Source organism: Ornithodoros turicata, chromosome 3 (assembly GCF_037126465.1).
Source record: "Ornithodoros turicata isolate Travis chromosome 3, ASM3712646v1, whole genome shotgun sequence".
NCBI classification, from domain to species: Eukaryota; Metazoa; Arthropoda; class Arachnida; order Ixodida; family Argasidae; genus Ornithodoros; species Ornithodoros turicata.
The window spans coordinates 53,888,586-53,913,334 of NC_088203.1; the positions used below are offsets into that span (position 1 = coordinate 53,888,586).

Below are 24,749 nucleotides of genomic sequence, written 5' to 3' on the forward strand. Positions count from 1 at the left end.
ATAAACGGGCACTCTTTGTAGATGGAAGTCGACTCTGGGGCTGTGTGTTCAGTCGTTAACGAACGAACGATGAAGCGTCTTCGTCTTTCACCACGCAAGCTCCAACCTTGTAACTTGCGACTTCGAATGTACAACCAGCAGCAACTAAGAGTTCTGGTTGTCTTAACGGTACAAGTTTCCTACATGACCGGCAAGCACGTCTCAGACTGGTGGTGGTCAAGGGAGCAGGCGTCAGCTGACTCGGCAGGGAGTGGTTTCAAGCTCTCGGGATTGAACTGAAAGTTAATAGTCTTCAAGCATCTCCTAGCAACGGTAACGCGTCAATGGGTGCCCTACTGCATCAGTATGCAGATGTATTCCAACCGGGATTGGGGAAGAGCAAAAGCACTCCAGTACGAGTGGAAGTACAGCCAATGAGCAAGCCCAAGTTTTTTAAGCCCCGACCAGTCCCATTTTCCTTGCTACCTCGCGTGGAAGCGGACTTGGACAAGTTGGCTGGGGATGGTGTACTTGAGCCAGTTTCACACCCAACCTGGGCGACTCCAATTGTGCCCGCAGTCAAGAAGAATAGCACGATAAGAGTCTGCGGTGACTACAAAAGCACGGTTAACCCCGCAGTACAGTGGGAAACGTACCCCTTGCCAACTCCCGAGGAACTCTTCGCAAGATTGGCAGGCTGTTCAGTGTTTTCGAAACTCCACCTGGACCAAGCATACCAGCAATTAACTGTTGATGAAGAAACTGCTGACCTATTGACGATCAACACCCATCGTGGCTTGTTTAGAGTGAAACGCCTCCCTTTTGGAGTTGCAGTAGCTGTCGCTGTTTTCCAACGTTACATGGAAACCCTCCTGCAAGGACTAGAAGGAGTGCAAGTTTTTTTAGATTATATTCTGATTGGGGGCAAGGACAAGCAAGAGCATAACCGCCGGCTGGAAGCTGTACTTCGGCGTATTCAGGAAGATGGAGTAAGACTAAACAAGGATAAATGTCTGTTTGCTGTCACGGAAGTGGTTTATCTCGGACACAAGGTCACCAAGGCAGGGATCCAGCCAACGCTAGATAAAGTGAAGGCTATCCACGAAGCACCGCAACCTAGATGTAAAAAAGAACTCCAAGCGTTCCTCGGCGCTTTGAACTTTTACGTTTGACGTTTCCTTCGTGGAGCAGCGCACAAGTTGGAACCCTTGTACAGACTATTAGATAATGGCCAGGAATGGAAATGGACGGCGCGAGTAACAGAAGCCTTCCAGGAAGCTAAGCATCCTCTCTTCTCGTACACTACAATCCTCGGTTACCACTAGATATGGCTTGTGATGCTTCGAATTACGGACTAGGTGTTGTTTTGAGCCACATAGATGACCATGGTAAAGAATTGCCCATTGCCTACGGATCACGAACCATGACAGCGACTGAACGGAACTATGCTCAAACGGAATTCCATTCCTTCACCTGGAACTTTTGCACAATACACATCCTCAACTTGTCCGAATGAAGGCGTTAGCCAGAAGTTCGATCTGGTGGCCCGGAATTGACCAAGCCATAGAAGCGAAAGTACGAGCTTGTATGTCTTGTCAGGACACAAGACCGAACCCTGCGCAGGCAAGATTACATCCCTGGGAATTCACTCAGAATCCATGGTCCAGGATTCACATCGATTTTGCTGGCCCCTTTCAAGGGAAGATTTTTCTTCTGGTTGTGGACTCCCATTCTAAGTGGTTAGAAGTGATACTGATGAATTCGACATCTTCTACGGCTGTGTGTCAAAAGCTGCGCGTCCTGTTCGCCACACACGGGATACCAGATACGGTAGTATCTGATAATGGGACTCCATTTATTTCGCGGGAATTTGAGGACTTCATGCAAAGGAACCTTATCCGACATGTTAAAGTTGCGCCGTATCACCCATCATCCAATGGGCAAGTGGAGCGTATGCTTCAGGAGACTAAGCAAGTCTTGAAGCGAATGACCGAACGGGATATGGCAACCAAACTCTCATGTTTTCTACTAAACCAACACATTCTCCCCCACACGACGACGACTGTCTGAAACATGTGACAATTCACAATTGATGCGCTACATATTGTGTGTTCAGACCCCAGTGCCCTTCGTTGCTGTCTTTCTAGCTTGCCATTGAAGCTGAAACGAAGTTTGGATAGCGGTTTTCTGATATGACAAACATGTTGTGCACCATCAGAGACGAATTTGGATAGATGACTGGTGGAAGGGGTCAGCTTCCTGACCACCGACGGGTACTTCAAATCACGGCATGCATAACAGACAGAGCATCTGAGTCACTGTATAGGTTTCCTGCAATCACTTTCACACTACGTTTTTGCATTTCGGCGTTCGATCTAGATGCCAAATTACCACCTGGCCAAGCAGTGATATTTGCACAGGCATAAAAGTGGCTGTGCCGGGAATCCGTAGGAGAGCGCATTCAGCTTGCAAACACTTGCACATTGTAAAGGGTCCTGATGCTGTGTCTTGTTTATCTATTACGTGAAAGACTGGTCATAACCCCTCGCATATAGTCAGACACCGCTGCTGTTCAAGGCTGCAACTGTGAGGGATGATGTATCTAAGACATATATGAACGGAAAGTTGAAGTAGCTCATAAAAAAAAGCTAGCACAGAAACACCGGTCATAATACGCCGGCTACGGGGATGCCAGCTGTTCCGTCTGAAGTAAGCTGATTGCAGCAAAGAACATGGAAACAGGAACTACTTGAACTGGTTCTATTGTCTCACAAGAAACTGAAATGTGTGCACAAATACTGAGAAAAAGCTGGGTACGGGATATTTCCATTGTAAACCGCCAGTGATTCTGAACATTGAACTCTATTCTGTTCTCTGTACCTGTGTGCGTATTTCATCTTCTCGAGTAAGAATGAAGCCTGTTGGCTGAAGGTGACATTCCTCTTAGCCGCTTTTGATCCATTAATTTACTTGGAGCGCTACAAGTTTTAAGAATGTTGTATGCACTAATGTTCTAGTCGTTACTGTGCACTGCTGTATGTAGTGTGCTTCATCTCCCTTGTCACTCATTTGTTAACACAGAAACACATGTTATAATCTGTAAGGGTGGGACTGGGGGTCCAGTTGATTCCTGTGAAATAAGCTCATTGCAGTAGAGAATCAGGAAACAGAATCGGGTCCACTCCTTGAAATAGTTTTGTCGTCCCACGAGAAACCAAAATGTGTGCACATATACAGAGAAAATATCGTGCACCTACCTTTTCATTGTAGACACCCAGTGGTTGGGTGGCTTCTGAACATGCTATCTTTCTCTACCTGTGTGCATTTCTCATGTTTATGAGCCAGAACGAAGCCTTGATTGAGGGTGTCGTTTCTGCTTTATTGATTTGCTTGCCATACTGCAAGTTGTATGCTTTATTGTTTCAGTCATTATTGTCTACTGCTATATGTTGTGTGCTCTCTCTCTTTTGTCATTATATGTCCAGCAGAAGCCAGCTCCAACATTCCAAGTTTGTTCGTGCGCATGCATATATATGAGTACATATATAAAGGGCTTATTCGACAGCCATGTATCCAACATATTGTACAGCTCAAGTAAAGTTTCATTGCTAGAAAGTGTCATAATTTAGCTTCATGGCTGCAGAGTATTACATCTATACAGAAGTTACCAGGGAAAAATGGATCCTGGTACAGGTTATGTCATAACCTTAACCTATAGGTTTCAAGTTTGTTTTTATAATGTGCCCATGCACAATTCATGAAGCCTACATAATGGGGCACACTAACCTAAAACAAAAATATGTTACAGGGGCAAGGGCATGGTGACTTCTAAAAATAGATGCAAAAAAGTGCGCACATTTCTTGCCTGTATTTAAAGGTTACCAGATTAAGAGTGTACTATTTAGCCTGTAGAGTGGAGCTGTTTCCTCCTTTTAGGCATTGACTGATGTCACTAAAATTATCATGGTAAAGTAACTGCACATAGCAAGCACTGAGGACATAGCACTGAACTGTAATCAACGTGAATTCCAGCACATACCACAGTTCTCCTGGTGCTGTGGTTATGACGGTGTGCCTGGAGGTATTACATGTATGTATTTGTCATGTTAAAAGAACCTTTTGCATCTACTTATTGGATTTTGCTTGCTTCTTTAATTTCGTTCATAGTCCAAAAATAAATTCATGTTTTTACTTTCAATGACTCTCGGGCACAGTCACCCAGGTTCACAGTGGGCAGGAACTCCCCGCAGAGAAGTTTCCGCTGTTGAAGTGCCACCAGCATCCACTACACCACGCACATGCATTTCAATCTTTACAGTAATATTCCTGCAGCATGTAATTTTTATACATAGTGGAATCACCTCAAATATACTGTATGCGTGTTGAAAAACTAAATATCATTATGTCTGAAAGATAGAAATCACTGAAAAGGTTAGCCAGCTGTAGGACACGAACATCTTTTGGATTACCAGTCTAGGGCTCTACCAATTGAGCTAAGCTAACACACCTCCCCAGCGACTTCCGAGGGCGCCTAAACCGGATAAACCAACCACTTTCTCACCTCATTCCCCTTTCACTCTCACATTTTTCTCACTCATACACACATTCATACGCACTGGGATTGACGCAAGCGGCATCTGTTGAGCATGAGAAATTGATGTTTTGAGGCTGGAATACATAGTTGGCGGAATACATAGGCTGGCGACATAGTTTAGTTGATCTCTCAGTTTCACCGCAGTAGTGCAGTCTGCAGTACATTATCTGCGAAGCTTGACCAATAGAGCGTGGAAGTTACAGCTTCCCTAGCACTGTGCTGTTTGATGGGGGAAATTTTTGCGCCATCAGTTCTTAGTAGCCAAGGTGATCAGTATCACTTTGGTATAACAAGCAGGCTGAAGTGCTGTTTTAACGCCATGTGGGGTCTGCCTGAACAACAAGCCAAATCATCGTTCAGGTATAGCTGATAGTGGCCTAACTCGACCTATTTATTGCTGCTACTTTACTTTGGTAGGCGCCAACATTTTGCAAGTTAGCTTCCACTTATGCCTAAGTTAATTGCACTCTTACATATACACTGATTTTTATCATTTATACTTTTAATAGGAAGAGCTCAATGCTGGCACCGCCCAGAGCATACCTGTTGGGAGGGGGAAGCTCCCCCTGCTTCAGGGAAATAGACATGATCTACCCTCTCTGTCTATCTAATCAAGAAAGACTTTGCTTAAATGTAACAAAAACTTCATAATTTGGCACACTATCATCGGAACAGTAAATGCTTGACTACTGCACAGGAGCCACTGCAGACAGCTCAGCCTGAAGCCCCTGCCATTGCAAGCTTTCCTAGCTGACCTGGCGCAGGATCTGGTGCTCCAGAAGAAAAGGGCTCCGACAATCATTGGAGAACATACTAGTCACACAACCACAAAAGGCTCCCAGGAGCGCACTGACGAACGTGGTTCACACAGACTGCACTGACCACTCTGGGTCGATAATTGCATCAATGGATTCACATTCGTCCAGTGCACCAAGTGCGGATGTATCTCTGTTTTAACAAAGACTAAAGTCCCTGGATGAATCTCATTGCATGAGAAGTAGCGAAAGGCTTTGCGAAGCTGACAAAACGTCCGCATTGGCCGGCTGCCCTCACGTGGTATTTCGATCTCACTTCCGCCATTTTCATGTGGTTCCGTCCGCCATGAACTTCCCAGTCCGCTGTGGTGGGCTACAGGCGTGTCGAAACGGTGCTTGCGATTTGAGCTATCTATCTTTGCTTGGAAAGTTTTACAAACTGAAAATGACTGGGTGCTGCGCCTTCGGGTGTAGTACCCACCCTGAAACCAGCCAAGCAATGTTTGCCGTGCAAAGGGGAAAAAACCGAGAGGCGATAGCGAGGCGGAAGGTGTGGTTGCACAAGATCGGTCGGAAGAACTTCCAACGAAAAACACTAAGCTCTGTGAGGTAGTTGCGTATATGAGTCTTAAATATATTGCTTAAATGCTCTCTGGTTGCTTTATAGCTACATTTGGCTGTCCACAATGCCACGCATTGTTAGTTGCACGCCCTTCTGCCACCGTGAGTAGCAGGGCGGACTCCCGGTGATATTTTACAGCCCTCAAAAATTACCCGGATAATAAATTGTCAGAAGCACTTCATGGACGACCAGTTCGATCTAGTAATCTTGCAGAAGTTCGGGGAGAGGAAGCTGAAGTTCAACGTCGTTCCTACCATCTTCTTGCATCGTCCTATAGAAAAAAAAGCCCACAAGGCGCAATCCTCTCGAGCGATGTGAAAGAAACCAATGTATGTATACAAAGCTATACAACACTTCTGCATGTCAAATCAGCAGCGACAGCAACATGAAATTTGTGTTTCTAGGCCCCAACACTGCGAGAAACCGAGTGCTTGAAGATGTTACATCTTCATTCACTGGGCAACTTGAACCATGCTGCTCTGCAAGTGACCCTCCAGCTTTATCATCGAACATCAATGACCCCTAGAGCTGTAATGGTAAGCACAAGTTGAGACAATAGTTGTGCCAAGATCCAATTTCACACATTCTGACAGATCACGACCTTGTTGCGAGAAGCACGCAGCTGAACACTTCGATCAGTCAGGCTGACTGTAGAGCAGTGGTTCTCAAACTGGGTTCCGCGGAACACCGGGGTTCTGCGAGCTGCCTCCCCGGGTTACGCGAGAAGGCTGCCGCCTCAGCCCCTATCCATTCACAGAACTTGAATTCCCCCGCCCAAGCTCGCTCGGCAGGCCAAAAGCACATGCACCACGGCTGCGGCGTTCGTTCGTGGAGCACGGAGCCACGTGACTAGTGCAGAACGCCCTTTCGGTACTTTCGAGTCAGGAGGCAGACAGCAGATCCCATATGAGTAAGAACGGCAAGTTTAGGGCATACTGCAGCAGTTACCTGCAGTATGGCTTTATCGACTGTGCGGGAAATCCTCAGTGCGTTATATGTGGCGAAGCCCTGGCGAACAGCTCCATGAAAGCTTTCGTGGCACCTAGTCACAAAATATTTATCGTACAAAGACAGGACCAAAGACTTCTTTGAGAAGAAAAAGCAGCAGCTGGAAATGCAGAAGCTGAACTCAGCTAAACAGGTAAGAAAGCTGGAGATTTCTTGCAAAGTTCAAATTTGAATGGCCTGCTGTTTCTCATCACAGAAAACGTGGCCGTCCCATAGCACAACAAAAGCAACGTACCTGCTGAGCTACCGGATAGCGAAGAATCTGAAGCCTCACACAATATGCAAGGACCATATTATGCCCTGCGTACAAGACGTGTTGAGAACGGTGATCAGCGAAGAGCACTTGAAAAAGGTGCAAGAGATTCTGTGCTCCAATGACACCGTTGGAAGAAGGATTCGCGAAATGGCGGATGATGTGGAGAACCAAGTGATCCGGGGCGCGATCCTCTACAGTGTAGAGGATCTATAGAGTATAGAAACCGAGTGCTTGCAGATGATACATCTTCATTCACTGGGCAAGTGGAACCATGCTGGTCTGCAAGTGGCCCTCCAGATTTATCATTGTACACCAATGACCTCCAGAGCTGTAATGGTACGAGCAAGTCGAGATCATGGTTATGCCAGGATTTCGTTCCACTCATTCTCATTCTGACAGATTACGACCCCGATGCAAGCAACACTCAGCTGAACGCTTCCATTGATCAGCCCGACTGTGGAGAATGCCCGCAACAGCTTGCTGTTTCCCCCGAGATTATTTTTTGTGATCATGCAGGTACTGTTCTGAATTGAGCTTTGCATCACCTTGCAATGTTAGTGAGCACATTTGATTAAATTCTTCACATTTTACAGACTACACTTTGCAAAGCAACAGGAGCATAAATCGTGTTGCAGCTTACGAGGATGTGCCTGATATCACAGATCCTCTTGAAAAGGGCACTCAAACAGAAGGCAAGCACAGCAAATTCATTTTCACAGGTAGAAACTGCAATATTGGTGTATGCCATAATAATGTCAGCTTTACTGTTTCGTAGGTGTACAGCTTAACGTTCCTCCTGATAGTGCCCCAAAGCGTATTACAGAGCTGGAAGAGAAGATTTGTTCGCTTCAGAGGAAGCTCTCCGCTGCGCAAAAACATGCCTCGAAAATTGAGGCTGCAAACAAAAGTCTGATCGAAGGTAAGAAATAATAATATGGAATGACTGACAGAATTGTTGGTGCAAGTGAATGCCATCGACACCTGTAATTTTTTGCTTTAAATTGTAGGGTTACAGCAGTACCTTAATGAAGACCAAGTTCTTTGCCTGAAGAAAACAACCATGCAGGGCATAAAATGGAGTGACAACACCATTGTAAAAGCCTTAAAACTAAGACTTTCTTGTGGTAGTCGTGGCTACAGTGTACTGCAAGAGCTAGAACAACCTCTTCCTTCAGAAAGAACCCTTCAGAGGTGCCTTGAGGGATACAAATTTGCAGCAGGAATACTTCACGAAATGCTACATCCACTAGAAGTGAAGGTAAGTTTAACAGCCTCTATCCCTTTTGTAATGTCGTTAGGGTGAAAATACTTGACAGAGCATGCCACTTTTCTTCTTGCTAGGTTGGAATTATGAAGGAAGAAGAGCGTCATGCTGTACTGATGTTGGACGAGATCCAGCTTTCAGAGGGTTTCGACTTCGACTCATCATCCGGCATCGTCATTGAAAAGCCAACTATACCGTTGAGTAACGGCTGTTTGCCAGAGTCCTCTGCCGCGACCCACGCTCTGGTGTTAGGAGGTGTCAGCAGCAGATGAAAAGAAGTAATTGCCTACGAATTCACAGGAGGTTCTTTCCATGTGCCAACCGTCAAGAAAGTCATCTGTGACATTATTGTGAAAAGTGAGAGCATAGGCCTAAGGATAGATGCTGTCGTCAGTGACATGGGAGGAGGAAATCAAGGAATCTGGAAAGCCCATGGCATTGTTGTGGGAAAGCATTCCAGGAAACTGTGTTACACTGCACAACCATGTGACCCAAGTCGCCGTCTCTACTTTACTGCTGATGTTCCTCATCTGCTGAAGAATTTAAGAAGCCATCTCACACGTGGTCAGCATATCTACATCGGTCAAGACGTGGCAATCAAGAATGACCTCCCGACGAACCTCTCCCGAAGGTTTCTTTGTCTTATGTTGAAGAACTTGTGGAAATAGACGAAGAAAATGAACTGAAGTTGGCTCCACGGTTGTCAAGGGAATGTCTGAACCCGGCACATTACTCAAAAATGAAGGTTGGTCCAGCTTATACCCTGTTCAATCATGACACAGTTGCTGCTCTACAGTACCTGGTTCACACAGGACAAATAGAGAAGGAAGCATTAACAACAGCCTGGTTTTTCGACCAAGTTTTCAAGTGGTTCAAGGTGTTGATGTCTCGTAAAGAAGAAGAGGCATTGCTACACAAGCACAAAGATGGCATTGCCTTCCAAACAAATTCATGACTACACTGGAAGGTTTAAGCATTGGAGATGAACGTAAAGTATGGAAGCCCGTGCAAACTGGTATTCTTCTGTCCACGTCGTGTGCCCTTGACCTGCAAGAGCTCTTCCTGCGGATGTACAACTTTGACTACGTCCTCTTCCTAAGTTTCTCCCAAGACGCACTAGAGAACCTTTTTTCCATGATTCGCTCAAAGAATCCTGTGCCAGCTCCAAAGCGGTTCAGGGCGGCTCTAAGGACAACAACGATGGCGCAGTTCTTGCTTCCTAGCAAGTCTGGGAGCTACATGCGAAGTGATGGCGAGCTGCTTGTTGGTGTGTGTGACCAGCAAGAGGTACAGCTGGAAACACCAGACCCTGTGGATGTGTCTTCAGTTCCAACAGAAGAACAGGACTCCTTGGAGTATTTAGCAGGTTATGGTGTGAGTAAAGTGAGCAAGGCCATTCAATGTGCAACTTGTGTAGCAGCAAAAAGCTCAGCTTCCCAGGACAGTAACACCCATACTCAGATGAAAGCATACACCAGTGGAACGATGCCTTTCACTGTCCCGTCCAGTGTGGTATTGGACATGTTATCAAGCGCAGAAGGACATTTCAGAGACTACGTTGAAATGCTTGTGAGCAACGCTTACTCAGTTCACCAAGTTGTTGAGACTGTTTTGAAGGACACTTTTTGCCAGAGGTTCCCAGACTGTCATTGTGTAGCACAGAAACTTCTTACAACATTTCTGAACACCAGGCTTCATATCCATCTGCGGCATGTAAATAGTGTAGTCAAACAAACAAATGCAAGTGTACGGTGTGGCAGCCGAAGTCTTGGCATGAGATCAGCAGTGAAAAATGTGTAGCATACCTAGCATTAAACACTCCCACAGAAAAAAAGGCCCTTCTCAGGGCTAACCAAATACATTGGCAGTAAGCTTTTGGCACGGCCACAAAAAGAAAGAGCCAAACTGTGTCCGTCAATTTATTTTGCATGCAACTGCAGCTTAGCTGCATGATGTGTTGACTCAGGGAAGTGCTGCTCTCACTAAAAGGGCTGCAAAGGATCAACAAGCAAAATTCTACAACCCAGTTCCAAAATAATTGCCAGGTTTATCTGCTAAGAAGGCCATTATCACCCATTAACTATTTGCTTCAGCCTGGTTCCTCGAGGTTGTGAACATCGCTCAGCTGAACTCATATTTTGGACAACAGCGATCGCGACAGTGAATGCTTTCAACAGAACCGCGATACGTGAACGATCGCAAGAAAGTTTTCGCGTTGACTGGTAAGTTAAATGAATCCCCGCATAATTCGCAAAGCACGAGCCTGAGAACGCCTTCCTCTCCTACGAGGAGGTAACACAGACGCACACAGCGAGCCGGGTGGTTGGGAACTTCATGGCGGATGGAGGAGTGAGAGAGGAAGAAGAAAGAGAGTGAGAGAAGGGTTGTCGCTACTTCTCATACAATGCGCTAATCCAGGGACTTTAACAAAGACAGGAACGCAGCGCCCTCTTGTAGTGCGCACGGAAACCTCCGGAATACCGCCATGTCTGAGGCTCCCTCCCCGACCCAAGTCATACACACGACTCACGTCCAACTGTTCTACAGTAGAATCTCGATGATACGATCCCGGTTGATACGAATTTCCGGATGATACGAATTTTTCTCAACTCCCCGCCGGACGCCTATTCTTTATGTGTATTATCGTTCGGATAATCGGAACCTACCTTCCGACCTGTTCGGATGATGCGAAAAAAAGCTGCATGCAACAACGGAGCAGGCGAGGGAGATCGTTCCTCCCTGACGTCATCTGGCACGCACATGAATCATCCTCCCCCTCCTTTTGGTGCTGTAGGAGTCTCCCGAGCTTGGTCGGAGACTCCTGAACCAGTCCCTCCTCTATACTCTGTGCCTGTGAAAATGCTGTGGCGAGGTCGTCGCGCGCACCCTCTCCCATGGGCTCTGGTGCCACTTGAGGGCACAGTGTAAACAGGGTTCTCCTCAGCGTAGTTGGTGCCGTTGGCCTTTGCACATGGTTTCAGGTGATTTGGAGGCCGGCAATAGTGATGTGCTTTGCAAGTTTTCCTAAATGAAATGGCATACTGCTGCGTTCCGACATGCAAATCGGACGAGGAGATGAAGACACCAGGACTCTCTTCCCATGAAATACCGTCTGATCCTGGTCTCACAGAGAAGTGGATTGCAGCGATTCGGCGTGACGACTGGACGCCGAATTCGACTTCATGCTACACAAAAGTCTGCAGTCGTCACTTTAAGAAGGAAGATTTCATAGAAGGGAAAAGGCGACGACTGAGAAAGGGTGTGGTACCCTCTGTATTTGCGGACTTCCTATTACATCTGCAGCAGAAAAGGCAACTTGAAAGAAGCACTGCAAGCATAGCCAAGCGGTCCCACCATGCTGAGAATGTTCCATCACACATTCATGAGAGTGAGATGCCTGTCGTGCCACAGCATGATGATGTGCCTGTGCATGGAGAGGCAGTGGCAGAAGGACTTCCTTTGGACACAGTTACTGAGACAGTGTTGTGCCAAGAACCTCACATATGTGACCAAAGTGTACAAGTCGATAACAGCTCAGTGTCCGCTTTACTTGCTGCTGAGAGAGCAAAGTGGAGAAGGAAGGAAAGAGACATGAGAAGCCACATCATGAGGTTGAAGCAAACTGTCGACAAGTACAAGACAGAACTCGAAAAGCTCAAGGATCACTCTCTTGCAGAAGATCTGTGGTACATAAAGAAGAGAGCTGCACAGAGGCAACCTGGGGCATTATTTCTCACTGATCAGATAAGTAACTTCAAAAAGAAAACACCTACGTGGTCTGAAGAGACAATTCGTCGATGTGTCATTCTTCGGCATCTATTTACGAGATCATATGAACATATTCGAGGTGAAATGCTCCTCAAGCTACCTAGCAGGAACACCCTGGCAAACTACGTAGGAATTCCCAAATGGAGAAACCGGCTTCACCACCGGAAGCTCACCTCAAGACAGAAGTAACAAATCTAAAGGCTCCGCAATCAAAAATGTGCTCTCTCATTATTGACGAGATGAGAATAGCACAGAAGCTGCAGTATCACAAACAGCAGGACTGTTTTGTTGGACATGCAGATGATGGCTTAGGAGACAAGGAAAATGGTCTTGCTTCAGCCAACTCCCTTCTCTGATTTGTCATCAATCGGCTGTAAACATCATACAGAATCCCAGCTGCCTACTTTTTCACAAAGGCTGTAACAGGAGCTCAGCTTCACAAGCTCATACTGTTTGTGATAGAAAAAGTGGTATCTTGTGGCTTCAGGATAGTGAGGCTGGTTACGGACAACCACAAGGTGAACATCAACGCTATGAGACTGCTTGGAGACGGCATCCACACATACAGGATTGAGCATCCACATGACAAAGACAGACTCCTTTTCATGAGCTTCGACGCGTGTCACGTTCTGAAGAATGTACGGTCACAATTCCTGGCACATGACATTGGCCCAAGAGGAGAAGTTTCATCTACAGGTTTTCCAGTCGTATTTAATCCTCATGCTGCCACTTTTAATCATTGTTTCGCTGGATTTAATCCTTATAACGTCGGATTTAATCCTTGTTCTGTTAAATTTAATCCTGGTGCTACCAATTTTACTCCTTATGCTGCGGAATTTAATCCTAAATTCTCGTGTTATCTTTTCACTACTCTTTTCACAACAATGCGACAGTGCGGGACCACCTGTATGATTTATGACCTATTTTGACTATTTCCTAGTTTTCAGCCATACACTGACTTTTTATGACTACCCCTGCTCAGTGCACTACTATATGATAGTATGGGACTATCTGCATAATTTATTACTTGTTATGAGTATTTCCTTATTTACGGCTACAAATTGACTTTTTATGACTATGCCTACTCTATGCACTACTTTGGGATGGTATATAGGACTACCTCCACGATTTATGACCCGTTTTGACTATTTCATCCTTTACAGCCATAAATTGACTATGTTGTGAATATGCCTACTCTATGCACTACATTGGGATAGTATGGGACTACCTGCATGGTTTATGACCTGATATGACTATTTCCTTGTTTATGGCTATAAGTTGACTTTTTATGACTATACCTACCCTATGCACCACTACGGCATGGGACTACCTGCACGATTTATGACCGTTTTGGCTATTACCTCATTTACAGCCATAAATTGACTTTCGTGAATATGCCTACTCTATGCACTACCATAGGATAGTATGGGACTACCTTCATGATTTACGATCTGAGATGATTATTTCCTTGTTGATGGCTATAAAATGACTTTGTGACTATGCATACTCTATGCACTAGTATGGTATGGTATGGGACTGCCTGCATGATTTATGACCTGATATGGCTATTTCCTTGTTTATGGCTATGAATTGACATTTTATGACTATACCTACTGTATGCACTACTATAGGATGGTATGGGAATACCTGCATGATTTATGACCTGATATGACCATTTTCTTGTTATGGCTATCAATTGACTTTTTATGACTATACCTACTTGATGCGCTACTATGGGATAGTATGGGACTACCTGCACGATTTGTGACCTGATATGACTATTTCCTTGTTTATGGCTATAAATTGACTTTTTATGACTATACTTACTCAATGCGTTACTAGGATGGTATGCGACTACCTGCGTGATTTATGACCTTATGCACTATTTCCTTCTTTACGACAATAATTTGACTTTTTTGTGACTACCCCTGCTCAGTGCACTCCTATGATAGCATGGGACTAGCTGCACGATCTAGGACCTGATATGACTATTTCCTTCTTTTTGGCTATAAATTGATTTTTGTGACTAGCACTGCTCAGTGCACTAGTGTGTGATAGTATGGGACTACCTGCACGATTTATGGCCTCATATGACCATCGCCTTGTTTACAGGTATAAATTGACTTTTCTATGACTATGACTTCTCTTCGCACTACTATGAAAAAGTATGGGACTACCAGCATGATTTATAGGCAGTTATGACTATTTCCTTGTTTACGGCTATAAAATGACTTTTTGTGATTATGCCTACTTTAGGCACTACTATGGATGGTATGGGACTACCTACATGATTTATGACCTGATATGACTATTTCTTTGTTTCTGGCTTCCTCCATGCACTATTTGGTGATATGGGACTACCTGCAATGTTTTTGACCAGTTATGACTATTTCCTCATTTGCAGCTATAAATTGACTATCACGGGTAAATGTACAAGTATGCCATACCATGGGAGCACCTGCATGATCTATAACCAGTTATGACTATTTCATTGTTGTTAAAGGAAAATTTATTATGAACGTAATATACAAGCTGTGCTCAACCCGTGTGTACAACAATAATTTGATATTTTATGACTGTGTGTACTATTTGAACTACCATGGGGTAATTTAAGTTACCTGAATGTTTCTTGACCTGTTATGACTATTTTCTCGTTTGTAGCTACAAATTGATTTTTGTGCATACCGTATTACCGCGTATTATCCGGCATGCCGGATTAAAGCGAGGTTGACCTGCATGCCGGGAAACCCCGTATTTCCCGGCATGCCGGCAAATGCGAGAATCGGGGACGTAGTCTTCCAGGAGTCAACCGAGGTCCTTCACAACAGTTCAATGACACACGCGGGGAAAGTCCAGGGAAGGATGACGTCACGGAACGAACGCTGGTTCTTGCTCTACTGTTCCCTCCGGAGGATGAAAGCCCATTCATTGTGCTAATATTATCTTCACTGGACAATCTTGACCTGCTTACGGCCGCTTGGGTCTTGCTCTGGCATTACTGAGCCTGCCACCATGGATGAAGGTCCGACTCCGGCTCGTACGCACACGCGTAGTTACACGATCTCGTTCAAACTGGACGTGCTGAAGAAGCTGTCCGAACTTCATGGTAACATCAGCGCAACAGCACGATTTTTCTGCATTCCTCGTTCGTGCGTGCAGGACTGGTTGAGGCAGCAGGACAAGCTCGAAGCGTGCAGGACCGACGACGACTTGGTCATCAGGAAACGTAGGTGCATACCTTCTTCCGAGGACACCGCAAAGAAACGTGCAAGGTACCCTGCGATGGAGGAAAGCCTTGCTAGCTGGATATCCGAAGAACGAAAGCAAGGTATTCCTGTTTCTGCATCCCACATCAAGGCGCGGGCCGAAGACTTACTAAGCAAGAGCGACGGTGCAACGAACTTCAAGGCAAGCAATGGTTGGTTGGAAAGGTTCACCAAAAGGTACAAAGTTGTCAACAGGTCAGTCACCAGTGTTGGGCAAAAGGTTCCGGACAATGCGCGTGAGCTGTGCCATTGTTTTTTCAAGTTTCACGAATCAGTAATTGGAGGAATTGAACTGACGAACATTGGAAACATGGACGAGACGCCGATGTATTTTGACTTGCCACAGAATAAGACGTACGACTTTAAGGGAGTCAAGCACGTAACATGCAGGACAACCGGCAAGGACAAGCTTCGATACACTGTTGTTCTCAGCGCAATGGCCGATGGTACAAAACTGAAGCCGATGATAATATTCAAAGGACTCAAGAACGTGCCAAAGGTTGACTTCCCTAAAGAAATTGTTGTTTCCGTGGCAATGAAAGGGAGCATGACTGCTGAGCTTATGAACACCTACAAGCAAAAGGTCTGGGCTGCACGACCGGGTGCCTTCTTCAAACCCAAATCAGTGCTGGTGATGGACAGTGCGCCAGCGCATCTGAAGACTACAACAAAATCAAGCTTCAAGCAGCATTACGCCACCTGCCTCTCGATTATTCCTGGTGGACTCACACCACTTCTTCAGCCTGTCGACGTAGCTTGGAATCGCAACTTCAAGACAGCGATGAGGAGCCTGTGGACGGAATGGTTGAGGAATGGAGAAGTGGAGCACACGAAGTCGGGAAAACGCCGCTCCGCTTCATATGCCACCATTGCACAATGGGTCAAAGAGGCATGGAGTCAAGTTCCCGAGGAGCTGATTCGTCAATCTTTTATCAAGTGTGGACTTGCGGCAGAAGCAGACTCCAGTAGTCTACATGGACGTTTAGCTGATGTTCTGACGACGGGCACGATGGAGCCCAGCCCGATCCACGACGAAGAAAACGGGTCTGGACTCACTGACGCGGAAAGTTGCGATTCTTCTGATGACGAGGACATAAATGCCTTATAAGTTTGTTGTACTATTGCATATAGCCTTCTGTTTGTGATAGCATGTCGTTGTACAATAAAGGTTTTGTAAGAATTACTTGTCTCAGTCATTCTGTACCACGTGCCGGCGACCTCGTTTAATCCGGCATGCCGGGATAGACCAGCCAGGCAGATCGCGAAAGTTGGTCGACCTCGGAAAATCCGGCATGCCGGATAATACGCGGTAATACGGTATAACTATTCTTTGCACAACAAAGGGATATTATAAGACTACCTACAAAATCTATGACCTGTTATGACAATTCCCTGGTTTACAGCTACAAATGATCTTTTTGTGACTATGACTACAGTGTGCACAACAATGGAATACAACAACAGTAACAACTTTATTTTAAGATGATGAAGGGGAGTTTCCTGGCCAGAAGCGATACTCTACCCCATTGCTGGTGGTGATGTGGGGAATGAAATAATGAGCCCCTTGACAATAAGGATCGAAGTCCCATTGTGTCCAGAAAGGTCAAAAGAGCTTTGATCGCAGAGCGTTGGTGGGCTGGATCCAGCCAGGAATAGCTCGGGACTATCCTGCACGATTTATGACATGTTATGACTGTTCCATGTTCGCAGCTTCAAATGAACTTTGGGTTGAGCGATGGGATAGTATAAGGCTATGTTCACGATAACGCTTGCTATGTGAGGATTCAAGAACTGGGCCCACGTCATTTTAACACAGAAGGCCTGTGACGGGAAAAGAGATCAATGAAGCGATAGATTGTATGGAAACATGAAGAGCATTATAAAGAACTGATTACCAGGATGTTGTACTGTGATGTGCATGTCATTGCTGATCAACTTACATTTGGAAAGAGGTGAGAAAAAAGGGGGCATTTCGATGAATGTCTTACTTCAATTGTTCTTGTTCCTAGGCAACTCGAAGGTAGTGTTGTGTTTGTATATTTGTATGTTCCAGCTTCAAAGGAACTACTTTCCAGGTAGTTCGCGTTAGTTCCAGGTAGTCCAATACTATCTCATAGTGGTGCACGTAGTAGTCGTAGTCATAAAAAGTTCATTTATAGGCGTGAACAAGGAAGTACTGATAACATGTAATATATTCCGTAGGTAGTCCCATACTACCCCACCGTAGTGCATTGAGTAATCCTAGTCATTGAAAGTCAAATTATAGAGGTAAAGAAGGAAATAGTCAATACAGGCCATAAATCATGCAGGCAATCGCATCACATCTCATTGTAGTGCGTAGAGCAGTAGCATAGCATTGCGTAGCAGCAGTCACAAAAGTCAATTTATTGTTATAAACAAGAAAATAGTCATAACAGCTCATACATCATGCATGTAGTCCCATACAATCCCATGGCAGTGCATAGGGTACGCACAGTCACAAAAAAGTCAATTTATGGGTGTAAACGAGGAAGTAGCCAAAACAGGTCGTAAATCATGCAGGCAGTCCCACACCATCGAATAGTTTTTTGTGTTTTTTGTTTCTGTGTTAACGCCGCGAAGCAACTGTGGCTATGAGCGGCGTAGACATGGACAGATGGAGAGAGGACAGCAGGAAGGAGTGGGGGACAGGGGGGTTAGTATGCGTCCTGGGCCGACTTCAGGGGGAACTGTGCCGACATTAGTCTGGAAAGTCTTCGGAAAACCCAGGGAAAACCTCCGACAGCACAGCCGGTGACAGAATTCGAACCCGGGTCACCTCCCAGTCTCGGCATGGAAAGCGATCATCCTAACCACTATGCCACGGGAGCTGGTCCGTCAAATAGTACTGCTTGGAGTAGCCAAAGTCATAAAAAGTCAATTTATATTTATAAAGAAGTAAATAGTGAAAACAGGTCATAAATCATGCACATAGTATCATAATATCACATAGCGCATTGAACAGTGATAGTCACAAAAAGGTCAATTTGTAGCCATAAACAAAGAAATAATCAAAGGAAATAGTCATATCAGGTCATAAATCATGTAGGTGGTCCCATACCTTACCCATAGTAGCACATAGAGTATATAGTCATAAAAAGTCAGTTTATAGGCATAAACAAGGAAATAGCCATATCAGGTCATAAACCATGCAGGTAGTTCCATACCATGCCAAGTAGTGCATAGAGTAGGCATAGCCGCAAAAAGTAAATTTATGGCTGTAAACGACGAAATAATCAAAACGGGTCATAAATCATGCAGGTAGACCTATACCATCCCATAGCAGTGCATAGAGAAGGCATAGTCATAAAAAGTCAATTTGTAGCCGAACAAGGAAATAGTCATATCAGATCATAAATCATGTAGGTAGTCCCATATCATCCCATGGTAGTGCATAGTCATAAAAATCAATTTATACCCATAAACAAGGAAATACTCATAATAGGCCATAAATCATGCAGGTAGTCCCACAGCATCCATTAGTACTCCATAGAGTAGGCATAGTCACAAAAGTCATTTGATAGCCATAAACAAGGAAATAGTCATATCAGGTCATAAATCATGTAGGTAGTTCTTTACTATCCGTGGTAGTGCATAGAGTAGGCAAATTCACAAAAAAGTCAATTTATATCTGTGAACGACGAAATAGTCAAAAGCGTCAAAAATCGTGCAGGTAGTCCTATACCATCCCATAGTAGTGCATAGAGTAGGCATAGTCATAAAAAGTCAATTTGTAGCCGTAAACAAGGAAATACTCATACCAAGTCAAATTATGCAGATAGTCCCATACTATCACATAGTAGTGCACCGAGCAGTGATAGTCACAAAAAGTTAGTGTATGGCTGTAAACGAGGAAATAGTCAATATAGGTCATAAATCACACAGGTAGTCAGTCACATTGTAGTGAAAATAGTGAAAAGATATCCCGAGAATTTAGGATAAAATTCCACGGCATAAGGATTAATATTGGTTGCACCAGGATTAAATTTAACAGAACAGGGATTAAATCCTACAGTATAAGGATTAAAAGTGGTGGCATAAGGATTATATCCAGCGAACCAAGGATTAAAAGTGGCGGCATGAGGATTAAATTCCACTGTATAAGGATTAAATTCCGTGGTATCAGGATTAAAAGCGACGGGAAAACCTGTAGTCACATCAAGAAAGTGTACGAGATGCAGAAAAATTTGATCCTAAAGCCAGTGCGCTACCTCAGTAGGAAACATGTCTTCCCAAACAACACTGAGAAGATGAATGTTGCAAGAGCTGTTCAAGTCTTCTCTCCTGATGTCACCACAGCTTTGGAGCACCTCCGAAACCAGGGTGGACACACCTGTGATATTTCGTTTTCAACTGCAGGCCCAACTATCATTTTCATTAAGAATGTTTACCGGTGGTTTGTGCTACATGACAGGAGCAACACAGTACAGCACATTCGACAGAAGTTCCCTGACACGCGACATTACGACGATGTTGAGGATGACATACAGTTGAACCCGACTATATCGAACCCGGTTATATCAAATTATCGCCTATATCGAACATCCGAAACATCCCCTTGAAAATAGCATGTAAATGTATAGGCGTGCTGTACGTCTATATCGAACAGCCGGCACCGCTGTCATCGGCTATATCACACTACCGCTGGAATCCTATGACGCGCCCTTAGTAACTTCCGCACATTTTTCGCGATTGAAAAGGACAAAGCGCGGCTTGGAGATTAGGGATGAAGCCATCCACACGAAAAGGAGTTGGAAATGAGGGCAGGCTGCCAACGGGAGAAGTTAGTGACCCCACGGAGCTTTGTTTCGCACGCTCCGAAGTGAGAAATCACGGGGTCATGCGTCATGCTACCTTCCCCGAGCACGCGACCTGCAATGGAATCGTCCATGCCGGCCGTGCGCAGCGCGTGGCCGAGACGTGCGCAGTGGCGACTGGCGTCGGAGCATTCCTTTGGTAGGCGCCACCATTTGAAAGTTGTCACGAATGAGGCAGCCATGGACACTAAGAAAAGGAAGAACCTGGACTTCGCGACCAAGCTCGACATCATCCGACGTGTTGTGAATGAAGAAAAGAAGTCTTCCGTAGCAGAAGCATTCGGCATCCCACGTCAATGACGTCAAGCGTGAAACAGTAGCGAACTGCTTTCGCAAAGCGGGTTTCGTAGCAGTTGCAGATGAGGCGTGTGCGGATGCCTTAGACGACGATGACGACTTCGAGTACGCTCTGGACGACGAGCTTCGAAAGGTCGCAGAGTTCCCAGAAGCCGTTCCCACTGATCTGACGGCAAATGATTTTGTAAGCGCCGACGACAATGTGCACGTTGTGGCAGAGATGACGGATGCGGACATCATAGCGGACGTTGCTGGTGACGACGTCGATCCAAGCGGCGATGAAGGCTCACTGGGAGGTCTTAACGGCGACGATGTCATGCCCACAGCCACCGAGATCGCTTCGGCTTTCGCTACCATTCGTCGCTGCTGCGGGGCAATAGAAGGAGCTGGACTTTCTCATTTAGGAGGCCTCGAGAAGATCGAAAATAGTGTAATGGACTTCATGGCTCGCAACAAGAGACAAGCCCAACTCACGGAGTTCTTCCGTCCCAAATAAATGTTGTTAACTGTCCTGTTGCCCGCCTTGTTTGTGCAGTTTCTGCTCTCGTTCATGCAAATCGGTAAGCTCCTGTTTCATACTATCCCAATTAAATGGTAATTAATATGGCACACGCGAATGTCAGTTAAAATACGAACGCTTTATATCGAATTATCAATATATCGAATTATTTGCCGATCCCCTTCGAGTTCGATATATGCGGGTTCGACTGTACTTGAATGGTTGGAAGCTTCCTTTTCAATATACGTTGAGGAACTGAAAAAGCGCTACGAGCATGCTCGTGAGTTTCTCACAAGAGAGACATACGAGGCACTCCTGCTCACCACGTACTCTACTGTGGCCTGCATCAAATACCAAAAGTTCTTGTTTGTTCTGACCCGAAAGTTTAATAGCGACCCAATTGAGTCATTGTTTGGAACATTGAGGATGTCGGCTGGATGTAATGACTTGTTGAACGTTCATAGTGCTCTTGTCGGTCTGGAGAACGTTCTCAAGACCGGAATTGCTGCATCTTCGAAAGACTCAAATGTTACGACATCAAGTCCTCTGACCTCAGTGACTCCAACTTCAAGGAGTAATTCAGATGTGGCGACCCCAAGAGCTGCCATCGATGTGCTGCAGAGACTAAACTCTACTACCTTACCTCAGTACATGCCGTCATTACAGGTGTAAGCAACAGTGTATGTTGGTGGATACACTGCACGCGTTATTGCCGAGAAAATGGAATGTGAGGACTGTGTCAAAGTGTCAACAAAGCCAGCAACTAACCAGCCGTTACTGGAGTACACAGGCCAGGATAGGGGTGGACTCTTGTACCCCTTAGACGAGCTCTTGTTTGCGCTCAATACTCTGAGAGCATTCGCTGAAAAGGCCCTAGAAGGAAGTCCAGACCTCCACAATCCATTGGCCACCTTGGTGAAGCATGCAGTTTCAGCCCAGGCTACTTCCTCAAGGCTACTAGTCTGCAAGGCTAACACCAGCAGTAAGCACAGAGAGAAACTCATGGAACTGACAGCAGTGCGGTTTCTTCGACCATTGCTTGTTAATTATGCATTTGGTGTCACTGATAAGAACGACGTTTGTAAATACTTTGCTAGAAAGCCTCTTTCAAGGAAATGCCTGAAGCTCTAACCATGTACAGGCATCAATAAATGCTCCTTGTGATTTTGTCACTCTACGAGCATGTCACCACATATTCGTTCGTTCACATAAACCCTGAACATCGGGGTATTGCTCCCCTCTCTTCAGACCTATTTGCGGGAAAAGAGCTGACTCAGCTCGTTTGGTCACAGTAATTACGTGCAGACGTCTCTAGTGCATTGTTTAAGCGATTCAGAACAATTATCTTATGCCGCAAGGGATGAACAGCCATACCTCAGAACTTGGTATCACCAAAGCACAATGATTTCGCATACACGGCTGCGCGCACGAGCAGACACACTCAGCTCCGGCACCCTGTTTCGGCCGAGTGCTAAACCGACGGCGCCGGCCTATTGTTCTCCTCCCTTTTCGACAGGCACACAGAGTATAGAGGAGGCACTGCTTGAACTCAATCTCCTACTTGCATGGTTGTGCAAGACTAACAATGGTGGGGTTCCGCAACTGTGAACTCTCTTGTCAGTTGGAGGAAAAACCCAGAAGACCGGAGCATAAATTTGGAACCGGGAATGTGGTACGGCCAGGTGCAGAGCTATCACGCAAACTGAAAGCAGTGCCAGGCTATGTCTCGCAAACGCAAAGCGCTATCGTTCAACTGGAAGCTTGAAGTTCTGAGCAAAGTCGACCAGGACCCAAAGAGGAAGCGAGCCGATCTTGCAGAGAGCTTGTGTTTCAAAGGGCAGAACTGCCAAGGTGGTGAAAAAAGCAAAAACAGAATCACTGTTCTCTTCTGCTGCAACGCAGATGGCTCAGAAAAGTTCAAACTGACGGTCATCGGGAAGTTTCAAAAGCCAAAGTGCTTCAAAAACGCAGGCCAGTTGCCGTGCGTGTACAAGGCGAACAAGCGAGCATGGATCATGGCGACGACCATTTTTCAAGAATTTTTGGTTTACCTTGACCACAAAACGTCAAGCAAGAACAGAAAAGTTGTCCTAATTCTTTATATGTGTTCTGCCCATCATAAACATGTACAGCTTCGGAGCGTAAAGCTGGTGTTTTTGCCAGCAAATGCAACCAGCCATTTGCAGCCGCTGGATTCAGGGATTACTGTATAAGTAGTAATTTTCGCGAGGACCTATTTTTCGCGAAATTCGCGAACGCCCTTTTTTCGCGAATTTAAAGTCCCGCGAAATATTCGAACCAATGACAGAAAAATACGTGAAAGAAATATGTAAGAAATTTGATCCAGGACACTGAGGCAACTTATGTATACGGAGTTTCTTACGCTGTTACACTGCATTGCCTCGCAAAGTGTTCAGTTCGCCGCTGCAACTGGAGACTGTAGTCCCGCCTTGACGTACGAATCCTGCGCGGATGTAAGCCTCCCGTGATTCCGGTTCCTTGTAAGCCTGGATCATCCAGCAAGCGCGTATGCACTCTGCCACGCGTATAGACCTTTGCAAAAGTTGTCGCATCACTACCAAGTGCCAACCGCACCTGCTCGGTGCGATGACAGGAATGACGGCAGACAGTTCAATTGGGCAATGGCACAGATACGAGCCGTGTAAAACCCCCTAATCGCATCCCTTGCAGTCAGAAGTGCTCAAAAGGAAGACAAATTGAACGAGTTACCCAGTTGTGGTACCTTTTATTAGCTTCTTCCAGGAAGTTCAAGGTGGATGGCCCCTAAGATGCAGGGTGGACGCAGCACGGTACCGCGAATTTAAGGTTCCGCGAATAATTGCCTGATCCTGGCTTCTCACAAATTCGCGAATTATTGAGCCCGCGAATTCAAACACTTATACAGTATCAGAAATGTGAAGCCCCACTTCAAAGGCCTCCTAGTGCGACGTTTCCCAGCGAAGATTGAACGCAACAAAGCAAACCTCCAGGTGAGCCTGCTGGACGCCTTGCACTTCATCGCTGTGGGACCGGGTGACGGAGTCAACAATTCAGAACTGTTTCCGAAAGTGTGGTATTCCCAGCTCACATGTTGAAACATGTGCGGAGCTGGACCAAGAAAACGTACTGATCGAAAATTAGGAGCGGCTTCGGGCAGAATGCTCCGCATTTGATTTTGTGACTGCCGATGACACCGTCGCAACGTGCGATCTGTGAGTGAGATCATCGAGGACTCTGCCCCAGGAGGGCAGTTATCTGCTGCCAGTGATAGTAAAGATGACGTGGGAGATGATGAGAAGCCGCCAACGACTGCCGACATGTTGCACGCTCTCGGCGTTCTGAGGCGCGCGACAAATGTGAAGCACCATTTCAAAGGCGTCCTAGTGCAACGTTTCCTAGCGAAGATTCAACACAACAAAGCATACCACCAGGTGAGCCTGCTGGACGCCTTGCACTTCATCGCTGTTTCGTGGGACCGGGTGACGGAGTCAACAATTCAGAACTGTTTCCGAAAGTGTGGTATTCCCAGCTCACATGTTGAAACATGTGCGGAGCTGGACCAAGAAAACGTACTGATCGAAAATTAGGAGCGGCTTCGGGCAGAAT

General features: G+C 45.7%; 1 protein-coding gene and 1 pseudogene across 1 annotated transcript in view; one reads left to right on the forward strand and one right to left on the reverse strand.

Annotated features, from left to right (window-relative positions):
• The window catches only part of LOC135388471 (tyrosine-protein kinase SRK2-like), a 509,896-nt gene that overhangs the window by 450,629 nt on the left and 34,518 nt on the right, over nucleotides 1-24,749 (reverse strand). The window lies entirely within an intron of this gene.
• On the forward strand, nucleotides 11,512-22,274 carry LOC135389476 (uncharacterized; annotated as a pseudogene).